This window comes from Cupressus sempervirens, chromosome 1 (assembly GCF_028749045.1).
Source record: "Cupressus sempervirens isolate cs-2001-9-10 chromosome 1, ASM2874904v1, whole genome shotgun sequence".
Classification (NCBI taxonomy): Eukaryota; Viridiplantae; Streptophyta; class Pinopsida; order Cupressales; family Cupressaceae; genus Cupressus; species Cupressus sempervirens.
The window spans coordinates 409,066,177-409,077,429 of NC_143118.1; positions in this window are offsets into that span (position 1 = coordinate 409,066,177).

An 11,253-nucleotide genomic window follows, 5' to 3' on the forward strand; every position below is an offset into this window, starting at 1 on the left:
TTTCCTGATCAGTCACCACAATCTAACAATCTCCCACTTGGGGACTGATCAGGCTCCACACTAAACAACAACCAAGTTTGTAGGTCACTTTAAGAGGACCTTGTGGAGGAAATTGGCCACTCAAGCCTCATTATCTTTAGCCTACCTTCCACAAATAGTTGGTCAAACAAAGGTTATTTATACAACACTTGGTAGCTCTAAGGTTTTTAATAAAATAATATGGGGCAATTTGGGATCATGTCTTAAGGAAGCCAGAGTATGTATAAAATGACTCAATAAAGAATTCAATAGTGAAAACCCCATTTTAGATAGTTTATGGATTCCACCCTAGAGGTGCATTTGATCTAAGGGACATTCATGACATGTTGGGCATAAGTTTTATGGGGGCATTTAGTTCATTTGAAAATAATATTATACTTCCTAAATATGCTACTTAGTTTTCTCTATGTAATTGTGGTCCCTCTAGAAGGGATTACCTTAGGCTAAGAGAGGATTTGAGCTAGATAGTTGTTGACCTCATTAGTAATGTTTGTATGCCCTATCTTATGCTTCTTAAATATATATACATATCCCATGTGTGTTTATTTGATAACTCAAGTGATAAATCTTTTTAAAGTGGTTGATGTGCACTTATAGATATTTATCACTATTAATAAATAAGTAAATAAATAATTTCTTGGATTTAGATAGAAAATATCACTTTGTATTTATTAAACTAAGGATTCACATTTCATACATAATTTTGATTCTAGTTACATGAATTAATCGTCAAATTGAGATAGTATTACAAGAAAGTTTCCAAATTAATGTTATTAAAGGTTAACTATTGAGACTATTGGAGTTCTAAAATCCATATGCATAGTACCAAACATTTGATTTATATTTGTTATTAATCCATTGTAATATGAATTATATAAATTTTAATTCTTAGATAAATTCTATCTTTTAATTTTTAAAATTAAAGTGAATTGAATTTTATTTTAAAATTTTGTATTCAATTAGAATAGATGGTGTAATTTTATATTATTAAAGTCTGTTAGAAAAAGTGATTGAAATGATAAAATATAATAAAATAATATTGCATGAAATAATAGATTTAATCCAAGAGAGCAAGAAGAGTTTTACCATACAAATGATACAACATCAATGGAGCAATACCAAAGATAAGCAACACAAGAGACAAGGATTTGATAAGGGGAAAGCAAAGAAAACCCCTTGTGAGTATTATGAATGAGGCAAAAGCCTAAGAATGAGAAAGAGAGAGAGAGAGAAGAAATGCAACAAAATAGCTCATTTACAATAGCATCAAAGACTTGATGTGAATAATGGAGACTAGATGAAAATGAGAGAGAGAAGCATCTCTTTTAAAGAGATGAGAAAGGAGTTGCATGTCTTAGCATGTGTAACTCTCATTTCTATGAATGCCACATTCATAAAAGGTGTGTGCAAAGTGTCAAGTTCCTCTTAAGGAGGAATATCTATTTTCCTTATTAAAGGAAATACAAAAAAGAGTTGTCCTCAAAAGTGGACAATAGGACAAGAATGACATGTCCTTTACATGTGGACTAGAGGACAAATGAATAATACATAAGGGATACCTTGGTTTATCTCAATAAATAAATAAATACAACCAAGGAAAGATTATTAATTCTAACACCCCCCTTTAATCTTTACTTGGAGAGATGTTGTCAAAATCAAATTGTAATTTGGTTTTTTGAAATATCTTCATTGTGCAAGAGGTCTCTTATTATCATGGGTACATCATTGGAGAGCCAAGAGAAGTTGATAATTCTTCAAGTGTGTTACATCTTCAAGTGGATTCATGTGGCATAGGATCTGTATAACAAATAATGATATCTTGTATGTGTCTTGATGGATTACCTGAAACATAGAAACAAAGGAAACTATCCACAAGGATAATTTCATCTTATATTCAAGTTAGAAACTTTTTATGTATAAGTAAATTCTCATAGAGTAAATATAAGTGTAACTTGGTACCACAAATAAATCAAGATAAGTCATATTTTGCAAAGAACAAATATGTTATCAAAACTTTTAAGAAAAGACCATAGAAAAGGCTAGCTAATGAATCCACCATCAACAATGCTTCAATCACGTGGATATAGACAATCCACTAATAAGTCATTGTACTGCAAGTTAAGAAGTATACATAACATTATATGGCATGTTTTCAAAGATATCAAAGGGGAGGAGTATGAGTATTAACAATTGACTGCCTTCAAATAAGAGTAAAATGCCTTCAAGATGGGTCAAATTAACTAAAATTGGAGGGAAACTCCAATAATAAATGGTATTAACCATAAAGTGCCAATATGGCAATAGAATGATGCTAAAAAAACATAAACTGCACTAATGTGCCAATCAATAGAACAAAATAAATGTTGAAAGCAATAGTGTATAATAACTCATAATCCCAACGAATAAGAAAAATAAATAAAATAAATTTACTTATGTGAAATAAAGAATGCACTCATATTTGATAAGTCACAAGAGACACAAAAATTTGTATATTTATCAGGATATATATGTGGCCCCCCATATATACACATGAATAAATATACCTAAACTATCATGGTATGAAACATGCAAATAGAATTAAGATCATATATAGAACATAATTTCTAGGAAACATACTAAAGAGAAATGTCAAAGATGATGAAAGAGAATTATTAAAATCAAACAATATTTGCAGTAATTAATCCTCCTAGGTTGAAGTCCACCCATTCTAAAAATTGATCTCTTTTACTAGGTACTTTTTGGAACCATTTATTTTTTCTGTTAACAAATTTATCACTAGAGGAAGAGTCATGATGTATGAATGCATCATTTGTTTCAACATTAGCATTATTACCATTATCAATATTAGCATTATTACCATGATCTATAAATGCATCATTACCATTACCATTGTAAGAAAGAATAGGAGGAATAAAGGTAGATATATGAGGAGTAGGGTTTAGAGAAGGAGGTTGGTCCTCCACTAACACAATTATGCTTCCATGAACTTGTTGATTTTGAGCATTAGAAGAATCATGCACATCATTTCTTGCAAGACAAACATTTCGTGCTATGTGCACTTTGTTAGTAATAGGATTATAAGCTTGATAACCTTTGGTATTTTGCATGTTTTTACTCATGCACTTTGTACATGCCATCTTAGACGAAGCAATAGAAGGTAAATTTTCAACCATATTAGATGAGATATGCTCATTTTTCAAATGAGCAAGCCTTTCATGCTCCATATTAAAAAGTAATATCTTTGTGCAAAGAGTGTCTAGAAGAGGTGAACCCAGAAAATTTAAATAAGTTATCATGGCCTAACTTAGCATTAGCAACAACTTCATTAGTGTTAGGATCAATAATAGAGCACATGTCCCTATGAAACTCAACTTTGTAATTTTGACATAATTTTATAACAGAAAGAAGATTGTATTTCAACTCAGGAACATAAAGAACATCATGTAATTTTCCATTTAGAATACTAACATTACCAAATTCTTCAACTTTGCAACTATGATTATCAGCTAATTGAATTAGAATATTAGAAGGATCAGGTTTTAAATAATCAAACACTTCTTTATGAAAAGTAACATGTTGAGATGCACCAGTATCAATAATCCATTGTAAATTTTTAGGAACATTATAACTAATAGTAAAAGCATGACGAGATGGATGAGAGTTTTGATTATTGTTATTGATAGGTTGCTTATCTTTTTGTTTTTTAAAACAATTATTAGTTACATGACCATCTTTCCCACAATAAGTACAGTGGAGTTTTTTATTAGATTGATGAGTATTATTACGATGAGTGTTTGGATGATTATTGTGATTATTATTATTATAAGTATTGGGAAAATCATTATTAGAAAATTTGAAATTCTGATTTTGACTTTTAGACACAAAAGCATGTTCATTAGATCTAAGAGTACCAAATTGTAACAACTTAGCTTCCTCTTGACGTAACAAATTTTGAAAAATACTATAAGTTAATTGAGTAGACAAAGTAGGAATAGCAAGTTGAGAACGAACATTAGTAATAAATTGTTGAAATTGTCTAGGAAGACATTTCTTTAAAATAATGGTAATTAATCTAATATTAGTGAGAGTAACACCTAATCCAATTAGTTGACTTTTAATATAATCAAATTTAAGTAAAAATTCATCCATAGATTTGAAATCAATATTCCTTAAGTCTTCCAAATTGTCTTGCAATTGAATCTTGCGTGATTCAGATGGCCTGTCATACGTTTGCTTTAAAATATCCCAAGCTTCAGAAATTAGAACATATAAATCTGTGTTAAAAGATATACCAATGAGGCCAAGGGCTTCCTCATTTTTAGTATTCCATGAATTTTTTTCATCTTGTGTAGCTAAGGTACCAGGAACTATAAAATGGTCAGTAGCAACATCTAAAATATGTTTAAAACGGAATATAAATGAAAGATGAGTTTTCCAAGCATGATAGTTTGAGTTATTTAACTTGATTTTTGGAATTAAAGCCGACATGATTTAAAAATTATATTTAAAATTTAAATAATAGATTTGAAATAAAAAAGTGAGACTTATTATCCACAAGAATGTTAAATAATTATTAAGAGATTTAGAGAGTCAAAATAAAAAACTAAAATGTTCCCTGTAAAACCACTGGTCAGATTGAAGAAACAGAAAAAATAAAAATTTGAAAAACTGGAAAAATGTGTTACACATAGAAAGTGATAAATTTTTTAATTTAACTCTATTTTCAATAAAATTTAAAAGGTTATTTCATTTTTATGTCTTCTAAATGCTGTTCAAATTTCAGCCAAACCCAGATCATGGATTAAGAGATATCATAAAAATACGAACTGTTGTCTTAAAACTTGAAAAACAAATAATACAACACATATAGTACAATAACTTTTGCAATACTATTCTGATACAAAGGAAATTAAAAAGGTTTTTTCTTTTTTATGTTTTCTAAATGCTGTTAAAATTTCAACAAAACCTAGATCATAGGTTATGAGATATAAGAAAAATACGAACTGTTGTATTTTCTTTTCTAAAACAAAAATAGAAAAAAAACCTTGAATTTCAAAAACTTAAAAAGCTTGCAACAGAAATAGGGTTAGATATAATTAAAAAAATTAAAAATAAAAAATCCTTTGGTGGCAAGCCTTCCAAAGGAGGTTAGAAAAAATAAAAATGAAGAACTCTTTGGTGGTAAACCTTCGAAAGAGGGTTAAAAACAAATTTGAAGATTGAATAAAAAACTTGCAAAAAAAAAAAGATATGAATTTGTTTCTTCACTTCTCCTCTCAAGAAAGTTCTCCAATATGGTAACCTTCACAAAAGCTCAAAACAAGGATTAGAAAGATCTGATACCATATTAGAAAAGGTGATTGAAATGATAAAATATAATAAAATAAAATTGCATGAAATAATAGATTTAATCCAAGAGAGCAAGAAGAGTTTTACCATACAAATGATACAACATCAATGGAGCAATACCAAAGATAAGCAACAAAAGAGACAAGGATTTGATAAGGGGAAAACAAAGAAAACCCCTTGTGAGTATTATGAATGAGGCAAAATCCTAAGAATGAGAAAGAGAGAGAGAGAAGAAATGCAGCAAAATAGCTCATTTACAATAGCATCAAAGACTTGATGTGAATAATGGAGACTATATGAAAATGAGAGATGAGAAAGGAGTTGCATGTCTTAGCATGTGTAACTCTCATTTCTATGAATGCCACATTCATAAAAGATGTGTGCAAAGTGTCAAGTTCCTCTTAAGGAGGAATATCTATTTTCCTTATTAAAGGAAATACAAAAAAGAGTTGTTCTCACAAGTGGACAATAGGACAAGAATGACATGTCCTTTACATGTGGACTAGAGGACAAATAAATAATACATAAGAGATACTTTGGTTTATCCCAATAAATAAATAAATACAACCAAGGAAAGATTATTAATTCTAACAAAGTCTAATAAGTAAATTGAAGGAATGATGTATTGTATAATAATAAATACCACTTTTATCCTAAAACATGAGTATCTTCCCACCTAAATTAAATCCACACAATTAGAATAGTATGTGTTAGAACATATGTTTTTATATTTTTCTATAGCCCTAGTAAATAAACAACTTAATTGTCAATCATTTTAGATTTGTAACTCTTATTAGTTATGGAATAACTTTATAAGAACAAGAAACTATAACTTCTTTATTAATGGATTTAAAATTTATACTCTCTTTAAATGGGGAAAGAATTAGTTTCACATGCAATGAAATATTAATTTAATTGTGAAGTATATATACATAATCATGTCAAATGTCATTTATTTTTAAATGTGATTACAAAATGAATCAATAGATTTATAGACTTCGTACAATCTTGCACAAAGATGTTAAATGATCTTCCAATTGATTAATCATCTTTATTTACACATTCTCCTATAATCCACTCTATTTTATCTATATCTACACGTAGTATTTTATATCTAATTTTTATCATGGCTACTATTTCATACCATAGGTAGATAATTGGTTCCTACCTAGAAAGAAAAGTATGCAAGGACTAGGCTCAAGGGTTCTACCATTATTTGATGGGATTTCACTAAAAATGAGAGTAAAACGAATGGTAAGAAACCCGTTAAAAAATGCAACAAGATGATTTATAATATGATGAAGAGAAAATTCATGCCAACAAACTTTAAATTGCAGATGATCATGATGTTTCATAATCGCAAGCAGAGAGACCAAGATGTTACCTACTATACTGAAGAACATCATATGTTGAGCATGAGAGAAAAATATAGTGAATATCCAAAGGATCATGTAGCTACATATGTGAATGGATTGTAACACAATATTCAAGATGAAATTAGTTTTCTTCTTCCTAAAAATGTGGGTGAGAGCTTTTTATTAGCCTTTAAGGCTAAGGAGAAACTTAAAAGAATAGGTGATCATTAAAATAGGGTAAAAGAAGGTAGGAGTATCAATAGGGGAAGAGACAACTATGGAAAAGGACAAAGTAGCAATGATGGAAATCATAACAATAAATTTAGGGGTAAAAATAGTCAAAGAGATGGATAGAGTTTTAGGGGACAAAGAAGACCTTTCAATAGGGGTAGATTTTTCTAAGGAATATTAGGTAGAGGGAATGTAGAACCACTATTGCAGTAGGCCAACTAATTCATCTATAGTCAAAGATGGGAGAAGTAGTGTTAGTTCACTAGTTGGAAGAGGAGCACGTGTACTTGATGGTGAGAATATGATTATCAAAAGGAACCTCCTAACGTTCTCATTAAAGTAGGAGTCTCCACAATAGAAATCTTTTTTTATGACTCAAGGGAAATCCTATGCCAGGTTCTACAAAATAATTATGGATTCAGGATCAACTGAGAATGTTGTGTCAACAAAGATAGTGGAGAAGTGAAAACTTATAAGGATACCCTATACATCACCTCATAAGACCTCTTGACTCAACAAAAATTAGAGATATACGATGGAAGAGAAGGCATGATTTGATTTTCAGATAGGTGAGTATAAATATAGGATTCTTTGTGGAACTATCCCAATGGATGAATGCCATTTAATGCTAGGTAGGCCATGCAAATTTTATGTTAAGGCTTAGTATGATTGGGAGAAAAATACCTACCTTATCATCAAAAATCATAGGAATTGTAAAATGGACCCTCTACCTAAATCACATAGAAAGGAGAAAGGTGAATCCTTATTGATGTTAGTACATGGAAAAGAATTTTTGAGTATGGTAAAGGAGAGTGAGTTTTAGGGTTATGCAGTTTTTTCCAAGCATAAGGTTGACATGAAGAATTAGAATACATTACCAAATGAGGTAGATAGCATACTAAACTAGTTTCCAAGTATTGTTGCACAAGAAAAATGTGGACCATTTCCACCAATCAAAAGCATAATTCATCAAATTGATTTGTACTAGGGGCCACACTACCCAATAAGGTTGCCTACAAGATAACACCCCAAAAAAATGTAGAGATAAGTAGGAAAGTGCATGAGTTAATAGACAAAGGACTGGTGAGAAAAAGTTTAAGTCCTTGTGCGCTGCCATCAACTTTAGCCCCAAGAAATATTGAAAATAGAGGTTGTGTGTGGAATCAAGAACCACAAATTAAAATCACCATAAGATATCTAGGTTTCATATGCTAAGGATAGATGACCTATTAGATTACTTGGATGGACCATACTACTAATAAAAAAGTAATCTCAAATTTGGTTATCATCAGATAAGAATTAGACATGGGGATGAATGGAAGAGAACATTCAAAATCAATGAGGGGTTATATGAATGGTTTTTCATGGCCTTTGGGTTGAGAAATTATCGAAGTACCTTTATGGCATTAAGGTCTTGTTGAGTTTTCATTATGCACAATGCTAAATGACAGGAATTCTTGTGAATCAACTCTGAGGTTCTAGGTGATCTTGCGACCTATTGGAATCTACTTAGTTGGAGATAAAAAAAAATTCACGAGGAGACCATTGCTGGTTCGTTTGATTTTGGATGAGATGTAGAATCTCTTCACTGCTTCAAAATAAAACATGCAAAAAGGAACTATGTTTTTGCATTTTTTATGTTCTCCAATGAATGCAATCTAATGATGCAACTAATATGAATTCCTAGTTTAACAATGGGTTAATAAAGAAAATAAAAAGAACTTTAAAGAAAATAACATGAAAGTAAAATCCTAATGGACATAAACTATGGAAATAACACATCTATGAGTTAAGATTTCGAAGAAATTAGTAGGCAACCAATGAAAATAGGAGTAGCGTTTCCTTGATTCCACTGATGTAATCGTCGATGGGAAACTTAATAATCGTATAGCGTTTCACTCTTCATCAAATGACAAGGCCATGGAAAGTGCACTCATGTGAGACAAAGAGTTATGTAGGTACAATTTGGTGATTTCTTCTCGAGCTAGATATATCAGTGGAATTCGTCAATCTGTAGCAAACACCAAAATTAAAAGATCACACAAACAGAAACAAAGCAATAAAATTTTGGCTCAATCATAATTCCATGAACATAAATTCACAAAACAATGACACATTTAGGCAAGAATCACTACACTCCAAATGCAAGCACCAAAAGCATAATATTATTGAAAAATAATGATGGCCCTGATTACATATTACAATCCTATATTTATAAGAAATCATCTCCTCAATTTGTGTTGAGAGTGAGAGATTTCTTCATGCAATAATATGCTTCTAATTTAATAAAACAAACTAATTATATACAAATGAACAATCTCATTGGTGCTTAGTAGGAATCCATCCATTTTTATATTATTAATTGGATGCATGAGCCTTTACATGTCATAAAACAAAGAAATTATGAGAGAAGAAGAAGAAGAGAGCCTTCAATCCATGTAGGAGTATCTAGAAGTACCAAAAATAGAAGTTCCTCCTTCACTGGGCATCTGTCTGAGTTAAACTACTGTTTGAATGTATTTCCAATGCATGGAAAGCTTTAATTTTGGAAGTAGTAGTTAACTATCAGTGCACCTCTAGAAAAAGCACACCTCGAAAGAAGCGCAACTGCACACCTTTGACTTCTCCAAAAAAATTCCAACACTTTGTAACCAAAAAGTGCACCGATGCACTAGCACATTAGCACCAGTGTAGCAGTGCACCTCAAAGGTCTAGAAATGCAAAAATTTCACCATGTGTCAAAATTGAAATTCTGGCTTCTCAATTTTTGTCCCCCTTGATACCAGAGCTATGTCTGGATGCTTGCCCTTGAATTTCTCAATAATCTTGGTGATTTTTGCTGCATCCAGTAAATCTAAGGAATCATACTTATCCTTGACCTTTTGTTTGTAGCTATCTACCTCTATATGGGTCTCAGCAAAATCCTCGAGTTTGGTATCTAGCTCTAACAAGGCTTCTTCTATTCTAAATGCTTGTCAAATATCCTCATCACTAGCTAAGCTTCTTCAAAAATCTTCCTAAATTTCTCTACTACTACCTCTACTAGCATCAATTTCTTCCATGCATCATCTTCAAATATGTTGAGACATGCATCACTATAATGTTTCTCTGCCTGGAAAATCTGCTCTTAGGCTTGGTCCTTGAGCCGGTGGGTTTCTACATGTAATCTTTCCATTACTTTACTACTATCTACTATCTTTTTAATCCAATCATCAATTAAATCTAACTCCTCTATTATATATACATCTACAAGAATTCTATACCTCTACCCCTTTATGGCCTATAGTACCTATAAATCCTTTGCCCATGCATATAATTCATCCATGATACTAAAATCCTGCTTCAAAATTGCTCCCATTTTATCTACATTTTCTTGCATATCATGTAGTAGCCTTAGATTTCCCTAGATGATCAGAATGCCCTTTTCCTCAAAACCCACCATTGCTGATAGACATTCAAAAATAGATCCAACCATACTCCTCTCCCATCTCTTCTCTCGAGTGCAGAGTTCAGATTCTCCTCGAGGTGTTTGAGATCCAAGGGACCAACAACTTTGGCTAAATAAGCTTTGAGGATTTCATTTTGCCTACAAAGCATCATCAGTTCTGCCCCTTCTTGCTCCAATTGTGTATAGACAATATATGGCCAACCATTAGGATCCTACATGCTCCCTCTTTTGTATAGCCCTGAATAGTTTGTTGCCTTTGTGGCTAATAAGTACACTAGGTAGGATTTCACGTATAACTTCCTTTTTCTCTATGTCATCTCCAACTATTTACACAAATTTTCACTGAAAGTAGTGGCCCAATCAAGTAGCATCTTCATCATCTTGAGAGTCTTGATAAAATCTACCATGAAGATATTTAGGTTTCTAGATGCCGGTAGACCTATTACTCTACTTAAAAGTATGATTGAGTACCCAATATCTTCCTTCATATATCCCCTTGTCATGTCCACTTTACTGGTTGTCTTCCCCAGAGGAGTCTTCTCTATAAGATAAGAGGATTGGATAATCTTAGAAGCCTCTTCTAAGTGCTCTCTATACCATCTCTCTGCTACCTCATAGGTTAACCTGATAAATTGATCTGCCCTTGGGAGATGGAATACTTTCTCAATGTTGTTAGGTCATAGATCAAGAACAATCTCTACTATAACACTCTTAACAACCCTCTCTTCAAGGACAAAGTGTTGTGCAAGTGTCATAATGAGCACTTTAGATTGCTCTAACATTGGGTGAGATTCTTTATTCACTAAACCTGAATGAATCCAAGTGGAAACC